This window comes from Vulpes vulpes, chromosome 16 (assembly GCF_048418805.1).
Source record: "Vulpes vulpes isolate BD-2025 chromosome 16, VulVul3, whole genome shotgun sequence".
Lineage (NCBI taxonomy): Eukaryota > Metazoa > Chordata > Mammalia > Carnivora > Canidae > Vulpes > Vulpes vulpes.
Genome location: NC_132795.1, coordinates 94,343,997 through 94,356,985, shown reverse-complemented (window position 1 = coordinate 94,356,985; position 12,989 = coordinate 94,343,997). Strand labels below are relative to the sequence as shown.

Genomic DNA, 12,989 nt, shown 5'->3' with positions numbered 1-12,989 from the left:
TACCGCCTTCCATCTGAAATATGAAAATTGAATCTAAGGACCATGGCCACTATCTAAGGCGAGGACTCTGGGCCCCATAATGCAAACCTATTGTCTCCACTTCAGTTATGAAAAACGAGCCTAAGAGTAATGATTATGCTTCTTGCGATGTAGCTTTTATTAACATTCTATCATTGAGCAGAGCAATTAACGTTTTCCAAAGCCGACCCCTTTCCTATCAAGAGCATCGGGACATCTGGAATCGAAGCGAAGGACAATCCTACTAAAAATACCCAAACCCACATCCTGGGAAAGAAAGTGAAAACCAAAAAGGAGCAAGTGGAAAAATCCTGGATACACAAAATGAAGTACACGGGTTTTCAGGCCGACTTTCAACGTAGGCACAAAGTACCAGGTGATAGTGACGTTAGTCTAAAAAAATGCGTAGTTTCAATATACAAAAAAAACTATTTTTCATGCTCTAGCATTCTGGTAAACGCGACCAGAACTGCATCAGCAGCCCAGGCGTAGACTAGTCCCGGTCCTGGAGCCTCCGCAGTCCTGGGCAGGTGATCTGAAGACTCTCCAGAGGCAGAAACCCTAGCCGGCCGGGAAGGGGAAGGGGCCGGAGCGCACGGGCCTGAGCGTCCAGTGGGAGCCCCGAGCACCGAGGCCCGTGTGACAAAACATCGACTCTGCAAATACTCAGGAAATGTTCATCAATCAGCTGTCAAGCCGAGGGGGAAGTCACCTCCTTTTCAGAGCAGTAAACTGATGAAATGAGTCACGGAATTCCCATGACAGCGTGGCTGGCCTCTTCCTTTCCACCCAGGCCACGGTCCCCACGGGCCGGGCCCTGCCCCGGGAAGCGGGACAGCCGACTTCCGTGGGTGCCCCTCGGGAAGGGGGAGGAGAAGCGCTGCTTCTGGCCAGCCGGGCCGGGAGGAGAGCCCACGCAGGGCCCGCGGCCCCCGTGTTGTCCCCATGCGTGGAGGGGAAGCTACGCAGGAGACCGGGCCGCCGGCCGCGAGGGGCCTGTGTGTGGGCAGCGGCGTCCTGAGCCCTGCCACCTGCCAGGCTGTCCCCAGCCCACTCCCCGGGCATCCCCTCGGCCCGGCCGGGCTCCCCAGGCCTCCCCGTCTGCCCTGCCTTAAGTCACGGCCTCCACGTTTTGGGGCGACTGCAGCCTGACTCCCGCTGCCCTGCATCTGTCCCTCCCGCACGACGCCACCCTAACATTGTCCACGACGCCCCCCGGCCTCCCAAGCGGACTCCCCACTCCTGAAGACGACAGATAGGATCCCCACGGTCGGCCCCCGCGGCCTCTGGCCTCCCCGCAAACCCCTCCTCCCCCAGAAGCCACCCTCCGCGCCTCCAGGGCTCGTGCTCCCACCTTCCTCCTCGCCTTCGCACCAACTCACTTCTTTGGCTCACGCGTCCTTCTACGTCTCCACCTGCGCCGAGTCCCCATCACACACTCGGCCCCGTGGAAGGCTGAGGCTGGAAGACTGCGAACGGAAAGCTGACCAGGGCAAGGGCCAACTCCGGGCATGGGAGTGCCATGGGGAGAAGGACCCCCATCCGGGTCCCCTTCGGGCTCCGTGAGAAAGGGCGCTGTCGCGGAGTAAGGATGCGCCCATGGAACGACATGGGGAGGCCACGCCTGTGCCAGGTACTTGCTCCATCTCTGCCAGGTTGGCAGGCGCCCCTCTTCCACTTCCACGTGCCACTGGGCCTACTCAGTCACGAGCCTTAACCTACTGCGTGTTAGGGGCCCACCCCGCCACCGGACGGTCAGCTTCCGGGTGCCGGGAAAGCCCTCTTCACCCCGAGTTCTCACACTGGTCACAGGCCTGGCACATAGCAGATGTTCACCTAATACTTATTAAAAGTTAGGGAACGGTGTGATTTCTGCTCTCCCTCTGTTATCTTTGAGAATACTCCTCCCCGAAGCTTTAAGTATACAACATCAAGCAAGATTTTTTTTTTTTTTACTTGCACCGAATGTATTCCCTTCACATAAGGGCGTATTGTTGGTGCTGGGAGATGGCGAACCCGATATTCGTAATGCACAGCCCCCCTCTGATTTTAAATGGGCTGAAGTCACAGGCCCTCGAATGTCCATATTTAAAGAATGTGGTACCTGAATCTTCTCAAGCCAGCACCCTGCTTCCTCACGGCCTGATGAATGTCTCGGGTGCCACCAATCCTGTCTCAGGGGACAATGACCAGCATGACAGGAGCATTCTCACCGTCGTCACTGGTCCCAAGGACAGGGAGAAAAGACTGGGAAATGGAGCTGGCACATCATGCAATGGGTGCCCAGAAGGGGGAAAGGCATTGCCGTGAGACAACCAGCACCCTGGACTCGGGCTCAGAGAGGCCTCCATCTCTTCCAACCAGGGAGGTCGAGACTTGCTTAGGTGCCAAGGAGCCGAAGGAAGACTGGGCTGACCCTGAATCCAGGCATCTATCTGTCTCGTCAAACGGGTGAATCAAATATCTACCTGGCACGGGTCGCGTCTGCAGCCCTGCGCTAGGAGCTGGGCAAGTGCAAGGGGGGCCGCGTCACTCACTGGATTCCCCGGGTGAGGACACATGCGAGGATCTCTCTCCAGGCCTCGCCCCATTCAACGGGATTCTTCCAAACAACGTTCACGGACGGACTCTAAATCTTGTAACTGATTCTATTTCACTCTTCATTTTGGCTGCTGGGTAGCCGAGAGCCACGCTGACTACTTCCAGCAACTGCACGTGGCCCTTGACAGTCCGCACGGCTCCGTGCTGCCCTTCTGGCTGGCCTCTTGCTTGTTTTCCTTTCACTCTCATTTCTTCACATCCCAACTTTGTCCTATCGTACGCTACGTGCTTTTGTTAACCTCCGTAACCCTTCCTTAGAGTGGAGAGAATTTAGAAGTACATTTTAAAATTGAGAGAGACCCTCCTCTCCCGAAGTGTCCAAATACAAGGGCACTCAGGTGCTGTGTGTCCCGCCGTGAGAGGGGCACTCAAGGGAAGATTCAAACCAAGACAAAGGAAATGTTTAAAGGGACAGCGTTGATCAAACGCTAATAATCTAGCAACACGCACGTCAGGATTTTCTACCCTCACCCTCAATTCCCCCTTCCTGACAAAGATACCAATTTGAAGAAAGCTGGCGATTTTCTAGGTACGTTCGTACCCTCTTTTTCTCCTGATATGGAAAGAAGCAGAAGAAAGTTCTATCTCTTTCATCCTTTGTTAGGAAACGAGGTGAGCTATGTCTAGGAGGGAATGCATATGGGTTGATATTGGTAAATGGGGGAAAGCCAAAGCTAATTGTACTAATCAAACAGAACGCTTTTAGGTTAAGTAATTATGGAAAATTATCTGCAAGACTGAACTAATCCACAAAGCCAGACACTTGAGCAAAACCCAACTTACCAACTACACTTCTGGGACCAATCAATGTAAGAGGTAGACAACGCCTACCTCTTTTTAAGGAAAATGCTTGGCATAAATTTACTGTTTGGGTTAGTTTTTGCTAGGCCAACAGCCAAAACCTCTACCACTATCCTTAATTAGTGCTCGCATTCGTGGAGGAAAGAGATAAATTCAGGAGCAGAGCTGACTATCACAATCCCACGGGATGGAATCATGTCTGCTGCTGGGAACAGAAGAGACATAAAAGCCCAGGGTGACACGGGGTCCTGTCTCAGCATTCATTGTTCACCCTGCCCAAAGGTTCCTTAAAAGACCCTAAAATGTTGCTGCCAGCCCCCACCCACCCTCTCCTAGAAGCCCGTGCGGGGCCACAGGATGGTGCCCAAGAGTAGGAGCAGGTGATTATGTGGGTGGCACCATTTAAGGTGCATCCCCTAAACCCATCTACCACCAATTCTAAAAAGACTACCCGTTGAGTCTTTTCTTGAGTGCTTCTGTTAAAACGTATCTCAGGGAGTCAGGACAGGTGAGACCTCAATATCTCTTTACATTTTGACTGAGACTGCCACGGGATTAGCCATCTGGCACCCAGAAGAGATCAGTGCTCAGAGAACGTGGTGTAATCACAGTTTGAAAGCACGAGAGGGTTCCCAGTCCTCTTGAATAAATAATTATCCACCCATGGCCATGTGCCCATAACTATTCCGGGCGCAGGAGATGTAAAGATGAAGAAGACACAGTCCCTTCATCTGCAGGAAGCATCCCAGGGAGGCTGATGCACGGGTGGCTCACTTCAATACATGAGAAAGGCTAAGGCTAAGACACGGGATACCATGACCACACAGAAGAGGGTGACTCCCTCCGATCTGGGAGTTCACAGACTACTTGCTGAAGATGACAACTGAGTTAAGTTCAGAAGTTTTTAACTCGGGGCTACTACAGAACCTCCCTCCACCTTGGGGGCCCAGGGTTAGAACTCAGAAGACCCCTGTACTTGGGAGGGGAAAGATTTACCTCTTATTCTCACTAACCTCTAACTGGAATTATATTTCTTTCAAGTGCGTATCTAGGTAAGTAACAAACCACAGAACCATTAGCAGGACCTGTAGCTTTGTCACCAAAGGAAACCATATTTACATACAACAATACGGTTGTTACAAACATCGTAAAAACATCATTTACATTCATCACTATTTCAAAAATGTGGTAGACGATAGAATCACTGCCAGACCTCGTTATTTAATGCATATTTAACAAAGCTCTTATATCATTTTATTACAGTTTGTTTTTTAAAATATTTTGATAATTGGATTTCAATTTAATTAGCTTCCCTTGTAGTCCTATGTATTTTATTTTATACATTTATAAAAATATCACACTGACAAGGCATCCATTGACCTTGCCAGATATCCAAAGGCATCCCTTTTCTCCCAAAATGGCAGAGTTCCCTGCGAAGGATGAGAATGAGTCAGCAGCCAGGTGACTAACGGTGGAGAAAGCAATGGTGACCCCAGTGGTCAAGGCAGCAGAGGCACCGAGTGGCCACGTGGCTACGCAGGAGGGCCGAACCAAGTTCGCAAGAGTAGGCCACGGATCCAAGTTGATCTCACGGGGCCCACCAGAGGCTGAACCAAGGGAGAGGTGTCCGTCTGCAAGCTAGGCCAAATATCTCACACCTTGGCTTTCGGTCAACAGCCCCGATCGCAGCGTTCACCGCGTCTGGGTCGTTGGCATATTGTGAAATAAACACACTCAGAGCTCCCCAAGAATACTCGTTATTTAGAGAATATTCCGCTTACACAAGCTTGATGCTCTTGGTGGCACACACAAACTTTCTGAGGGCAAATAATACGACCTACTCATTCTTAGAGCCCCATACGGAGCACCTGCCATGTAGTAAGTGCTTTTAATCCATTTTTGACGCCTTGACTCGAATGTATACATTTACCCCACACACACACACCTTAAATACAAGTCTTGATAATATTTTGGCTCATCCGCAGGAGCAATTACAATTCGCAACTCTTTTTTTTTTTATCTCCTTGGGCTACATTAAATGGATACTTCCCTAAAATTAACTTCCTTGCTTCTGCCTCGCCAAGAATGACACGGTGCGAAGAATCCACCACTGGGACAATGGGTTCTCTCCTGGTTTATTTTCTTGGGTAGAAACTGAAACACGTGTATAAGCTGTGCCAGGCAGGCTGTGTGTGGTAGCCCTGGAATGCCTAAGGAAGGCTGACCTGAAAAACAAGTTACTGCTTTATGGCTTAAAACCCCATGCAGAATCAAGAAGGGAAAGAAAGTGGGAGAGAATAAGAGAAAAGAAAGGCCTTAGTTACAAACTGCGTTAAAGAATCAAATAATGACACATTAAGATCTGGGTTTTTAAAGCTCGGGTTGCCATTTCTGTCATTAACACGAGGCAATAAAACCCATGTTATTAATGTGAGTGTGGAGTATGTTCTTTTATATGTGATGCACTTGGGGGAAAAAATGCCTCACAGCTCTGGAAAGAAAGGACTGAGCATTACAAACAACTAACTCTGAGTCCACTACAATAGAAAATATATTCCACTCTCACCAAAAAGCTAATGCTGTTGCAGCCAGAGAGGCCTTCTCTGATTTACAGCAGGCTGAGGGCAACTGAGAAGAAGATTATATATATATATATATATTTTTTTTTTTAAGTTTTCACACTTCCTGGCTGCAGAGCCAAATGATGAATTGACATAACATCATTATTCATATGATTCTTCACCACTCATTTTTTATTTAAAACTATCACATGACTCTTGCGAGACCAGTGTAATTAATTCTGGGAAAGTCAGAGAGAATTGGGGTATAACCTCAGAAGTTCTACAAGTCACGCTGGAGCTGGTGTTTCTTAAGAGGCAACCGCAGCAGCAACAACAACGAAAACCCATGCAACTCGCTCGCATCCATCACCTGCAACAAAGCTCTGCTGTCGGCACAGGTGACGGTGGCAAGCGTCAGGAGCAAGCTCCGCATCACTTAGGGAGCCCGCCGCCACATCGCGACCCAAGGGGAAAAACTGAATTGCGGTTTTAAGGCCGTACCTAACAACTGTGATACCTTTTAAATTTCAAAAATCAGAGTAGGAATTTGATAAGATATCCGGATCGTGAGTCCACACATAAATAAAAATGAGCCATCAACAGAAAATATAAGAAATGACCCTGTCGGCTAATGCCCCGTCTCTTCCAATCGAGGGTCAGACGTATTCAAAGCCAATCACAGGAGGATGGAATCAGTAAAGGTCAATCAAAGGCAGGCTGAAACTCCAACTGTCTAGCTGACCTTCAGAGCTTGTGACAAATTGGTATCAGTCAATGTCAACTAATGACAGGAGCTCTTTGGCTAATCAATTGTTCTAAAAATGATCAAGAAAACTACTCACAGGACAGCTCATTTTCACATCAATGCCTGTGAAGTATGAAAAGCTCATTTTTTTGAGTTTTTAATAAGCTCATAAGTAAAGCAGTTACTTGGTAACAGAGGTCACCTTACTGAAAAGACAGAACCTTTGTCTGCCTTTTACATATTCTTTTATTACCATATTATAGTAAAATTATGCCATGGATATGCCAGAGGGCTACATAATAAAGTAGGTAACACTTCCTGCACTCCCTGCAACAAATACTTCTGTGTCGGAGGGAAATATATTTGGGAGTAAATAATAATTTCGAATGCGTCTTTCAGTGGCTCGAGATGAAAAACACTGACCTGGAGCTTAACCAGCAATATCGGGGAAGATGCACTCTCCGTGCAAACACTCGCAGCCAAGTGCATGCCCCCCTAGACAGTCACCACTTTTTAGGTGATGAAGTTATTTTCCCTTGTTTTTAAGATGACCTGCTTTGGTGGTGCCAGAAGTCAAGAGAATGGAGAACAGCAAACAGTTACTCGCACTGGATGAGTCAACAGAGAAGGAAAGGTGACTACGGCAGAGGTATTCTGGGGAACACAGTTCTCTGTCTCTGCATCTCGTCCAACGTGTCTGATAAGTTAATGATAAGGACCTTTTGATAACAGGGATCTGCTGAATGTAATCACTTCCCCTTTCTTTTTTACACCTGACTTTTCTTCCCATCAGGAAATCGTTTTCCCCTTCCGCCTGCCACTGCATGCAAGGGCCACCCTTTCATCTGCAGACCCACATGAAATGTAACCAAAGTAACACGCGGGGCTGCCGTGGTCTGAGGGCCGAGGCCTGCGGTCACAATGATATTTTACTTTCCTCTCCGAAGCGTGTTAGTCAAAAAAAAACCTGAGGGCACCACTGAAATCCAAGAAGTCCCCGCAGAAGTGCAAGACTTAAGAAGTAAGTGTGAGCAAACAGAGATCGTTCAAGCTACCCTGACCGACAGACAGACGGAATAAAAAAAAAAAAAAAAAACCAAACAAACATTTGTTTGATTCACAGGGTTCTTGGGTTATTATAAACACTGTTTTAAAAATCTGTCGGGATTTAAAAACAAAAACAAAACAAAACAAAACAAAAAGAAAGAAAACCGTTCCTAAACAAGCAGCGTTCACTTTGTGTTTTCATCTGAAAACCTGCAGATTAGAGATCGCATCCCAAACCTGACTTGCTTGCGGGTAGTTTGTCAAATTAAAATATCTTCTGTGGTCTGCACCGCTCTCGAGTCGTCCATAGGAAAGAAATAAAGGAGGGAGGGCGACACTTAAGCCGAGCCATAATTGGAAGTATGTGAAAAATGAAGTGTCAGTTTGGTCAATAAAGGGCAAAGGTCAAGGGGAACTGCAGCCCAAACTCTGGGAGAAATGTGCTCATTAAGACACCCAATCAGAGCGCGCCTTGCCACCTATCCCATTATTCATCGGACAGCTGACTGTTTCCAATGCCCGGGTTTGGGCTGTTATTACTTTTCTTCTTCATGTAAAAAGGCGAGCTGGTATATAAATCCTTGCTTAGTCATCTGGAACATAACGTGGCCCTTCCCGCCGCCCCCGCCCCTCCCCGCCTCCTCCAGGCCCGGCTGTGCTGCTGGCCTCCCAAGCCTGGAACAACTGCCTTCAGATTCCCTTCAATAATAAATGGGATTGCCTTCCGCCTATAGGTTCCCTGAACTCATACAAAAGCTGGAGCGGGGGGTGGGAGGGCGGGGAGGGACACTGGGAGGCATTACAACTATTGACACATTATTAGAAAGAAATAGCAGTGCTTTTCAATTATTCCTCTTTAAAGAAACATGCTGGTTTGGCCTTCTTCTTCTTCTTCTTCTTTTTTTTTTTTTAAGTGGGAGCCAAGATACTATTGTGGAACTGAGTCCTGCCCCCAAAAACGAGAAGTTCAGAAGTGGGTCTTAGAGGTTTCAGCGATCATTAAAGCCCTTTAGACTTGAGATGTTTTACATCAAATTTCGACGTAGAAATAATACTTTTTCTTCTTCCTCACAAAAGAGGAAAATGAGATGAGCTGTAAATGGGAAATGCTCTGCAAGAGAGATGCCCTTATTTGTTTTGTCTGCTCCTATTCTCCACTCAGTAAATCTCTGAATGAGTGAAATGGTATAGGCTCTTAATGCATAATACAAATTAATCATATCAATCATCACGGTCCGCTGGAAATACCTCAATCATTCCACTTAACACACACACACACAAAACTAGATTCTCACTCCCCAGCAGAGTATAACCCCCCTGAGGCTAACGCCGGTTCTGGCATATTCACAGCTCCATCACCACTACAGAGACAGGGCGGGCCCAGTGCCCACACTGGGGAAAGAGATCTTAACTTGGGTTTAACAGGAAGAGTGTCCACCGATGGTCTGTTTTCCATTCCCAGCCACAGTAAATCACCGGGGGACACGGGCATGGGGAGCTTGGGCTCTGGAGTCACACTGTGTGGGTTCAGGTCCCGACTCTACCACCACCTGGTAGGTGACTTTGGGCAAGTCTCCCAGCCTCTCTGAACCTCTGTGATCTCCTTTACAAAGTGAGAGATGGACATGCCTACGCTGACACCCCTTAATATGTTACTGGATTCTTTTATTACTATCATATACTCATCTCTCTTGACTTTGAACCAAAAAAAAAAAAAAAAAAAAAAGGAAGGCATGCCCAAATGCAAAATGTGGTCAGTCACGGCTAAAGCTGCTTGCGAGTTGTAGAGTGACTGCAACAGGCCTCCCGGGAAAGAGTTCAAATTCAGTGGGGCAAAGGCACCAGGTGGGCGTGGTGTTCTCCTGCTCCAGACCACGCGCTTCCTAGAGGAGGCCCTGACTGTGGTCAGCAGGGCAGCTGCCCACGGTGGGACAGAAAAGACGTGAGAGAGTCGCGTATCTGCCGATGTGCACCCCATCTTATTTACGAGACGCGGCCTGGGGTCCCCATCCTACAGGACTTACAAAGCAAGGCCTGGGGTCCCCATCCTACAGGACTTACAAAGCAAGGCCAAGAGACAAGATCCTAAGGCTGAGTCTGACAGTTACTTCCACATTTCTGAGCTTTACTTTTTTCCCTTCTGAAATGGGAAAGGGGGCAAATGATAGGGATAAAAATCAAAATTCAACCTCCTATCTTTGGGAGTGCTTTGAGGAAGTTAAGGTGTACACAAAACCGATGCCATAGCAACAGCAGCAGAACCCCCACCACCACCACCAAATACAGATGTCTGGCCTTCCTTCCAAATGCCAGCTTTATAAAGGAGCCTCACTATTAAAGACTCAATTTCCGGCAAAGGGCCACAAGTGTTAAATCAAATGAAAAGTAGATGCCACAGGAAGAGTTCCCGTGATAAACAATTTGAGTTGGGGGAAAGATGTGTGATGTACCTCGTGAATAAACATTAAATCTCTGAAGAGTAATCATCTTTAGGGTCTTCTTGATTATATATCTTACATATGCTCTTTTAAAATGCCCAGCATTGGACTTTCTGTTTTATTTTCTTATGCTTAGGTAAAAGTTTGGACTAAAACTATTCCATCAGTCGCAAGGGCCGCTAACTTGGCAAGTCATCAGGCACTCAAAATCCCCCAAATTGCTGGAAGGCTAACTAGGAATTGTCACTGTATTTTGAAATCTGTCAGAACATTACGAATTTCCTGAATGACTTATTTAATGTATGTGTTTATTTATTTTTACTTTGGAAGTCCAAAAGGACAGGACTCAGTTGAGATACAGCCTGTCGTATGCCTACGTCTTGTCCAGATAAGGTTATTTAACTGAAGACTAGAGCCTACAGGTTTCTCTCTTTCTTTCTTTCTTTCCCTTTTTTTTTTTTTTTTTTTTTTTGGTGCCACAGGTGCCATAATGAAGTGGTGAAAAATGAAAAGGAATGAGGAAAAAGAAACACAAGTACAAATAATACAGTAGAGAAAGTTTTAAAATATGTATTACTCCAGCCTGTGGGGGAAACACCTCTTTGGATATATTCTTGACAGATTGAGTTATTTCTGTCTATTGGGTATGTATAAAGACATATTTATGGATTTATAAATCTTTTGAAGAGGGCTGTTATTTACCCAGTTGACTAAAATGGACTCAAACTGTGTAAATAACTATTTAGGACATGCACTACGGGCCAAATGCTGGCACAGCTCACGCGTCTACGGCTGCCAGGGCAAACATGGAAAAGCTACCGTGCGCAGCTAATCCGAAGGCTGCACAAAGACCCAGCCCCACAGGTCTCAGGGATAAGAAGAGGTTTAGAAGGGTCGTGGGCGGCATGGAAATGCAGAGAAGGAGTGGCGATGACCCTGGGACGCATCATCCTGCAGTTAGCAAGGGATGAAGCGCGGGGCCCACGAGGGTCGTTGTAGAAAGGCCCACCGGAGCGCCGTCAAATGATACCGCTTACGTGAAGACTCTTAAGACGCAGAATAGGGGGTGGTCTTATGTGAAAAAATATAAAGAGAACCGAGGTAAGTCGAAAGCTCAGGTAGTGTGAGAGAGAGACGTCTCCGGCTTACAATGAAATTCATCATTACATTGGCCTTTACAGAACACTTGTTGAAGGAAAAGGAAACATGCAAAATTCCTAATTCCTTGTTGTGACATGTCACTGGGGAAGAGCTGGGACAGGGCCTTTGCCTCCTCAAAATCCTTTTATCAGATTATCTTTGAGAAAGCATATATGCTACGATTTTTTTTTTAAGATGTATTTATTTATTCATGAGAGACACAGGCAGAGGGAGAGAAGCAGGCTCCATGCAGGGAGCCCGACGTGGGACTCGATCCCAGGACCCCGGGGTCATACCCTGGGCTGAAGGCAGACGCCCAATCACCGAGCCACCCGGGCGTCCCTATATGCTACAATTTTAAATTCGAGGACACTTCAGCAGTTTGCAAGCCTTCATAGCAGCAGCTAAACCACCCACCTGTTCCTAGACAGAGATGTATATGGGTGTGGGTGTGGGTGTCTATCTTGTAGAGCAAAAAATGAAAAACAAACAAAACAAGAGGCTACGACCTCATGTGCCAATTCTGAAGTGTCCAAAGAAGAATTTAGACTCCACTTACGCCTTTCTGAAAACTCATGGAATGAGCTGAGAATAGGGCTTCATATTGAAAGTGCCGACCTCATCTTCACGACGGCCCCGTGAGCAGCAACACCATCACACACACACACACACACATGCACACACACACTTGAAAGAAAAAAGGCCCCATGGATTCTTATGCTGCATATCATTTTCCAGTAAAAGTCAGAGGTCAGAGGTTACATGTTTCTGCCTCAGCTCTGAACTGGTTTACTATCCTGGGCTCCATTTTCACTACGCTTACAATTGTGGTGAAGTCAGCAACTTTTCTTTGAACAATACTATATCTCAAATGCTTAAAATTATGTGTGGAGAAGTAATTCCCAGTCCAGAGAGCATACATGTGCCATAAAAAGAAAAGAAAAAAAAAAAAAGAGAGAAAAAAAAAAAAAGAAAGGAACCTTCCTGGTTTTGTTTTCGAATGAATTATGTCAGATTCATTTTAGACTTTGCAGTTCTAATGGGTACAGCCCAATGTCTGTGAGAAAACAAAATTCTTTTGCTAACGGCACTCCGATGAAACATAATCATCAAACCAGATTTTAAAGTAGGCACCTACTGTGGGCTCAGAGTCAACCTCAATAAAGCCGTCTTTTTATCTTCAGATAGAGAATTCTCTCTTAAGCTTTAGCTTGCACTGACTGAACACACAATTCCACTGCAGCAGGTCTCACGGAAGCCAGTACAAGGCATCTGAATACTCATTCACCTTTTTTTTTTTTTTTTTTTTTTTGCAGAAGATTAACTTTACGTTAAAACTTTATTTCCTACTAGTCACGGTCAGGCATGCACACCCACGGACACCCAACTACACGCACAGGCGTGTGCATTCAAGGAACGAGATGAGCTACACTGATCTGGCTTCTTCTCATTTTCTTCTAATTGCCTAGAGTCTGACTTTGCAGTAAAGTCGAATGCTCAAGAGATTCGGGTAAGTAAACCCGGGAAAATTGCTTCAACCCAACGGAGGGGGGAGCCCGATGTGTGCCCCTAAAAGGCCCACTGCCTTCGAAGCGTCTGAAGACGCCATTGACTTGGAATCTTGGAAGATGTTTCTTC

At 46.8% G+C, this 12,989-nt stretch overlaps 1 protein-coding gene across 4 annotated transcripts in view; it reads right to left on the bottom strand.

The window, feature by feature from the left end:
• The window catches only part of MEIS1 (Meis homeobox 1), a 137,506-nt gene that overhangs the window by 91,778 nt on the left and 32,739 nt on the right, over nucleotides 1–12,989 (bottom strand). The window lies entirely within an intron of this gene.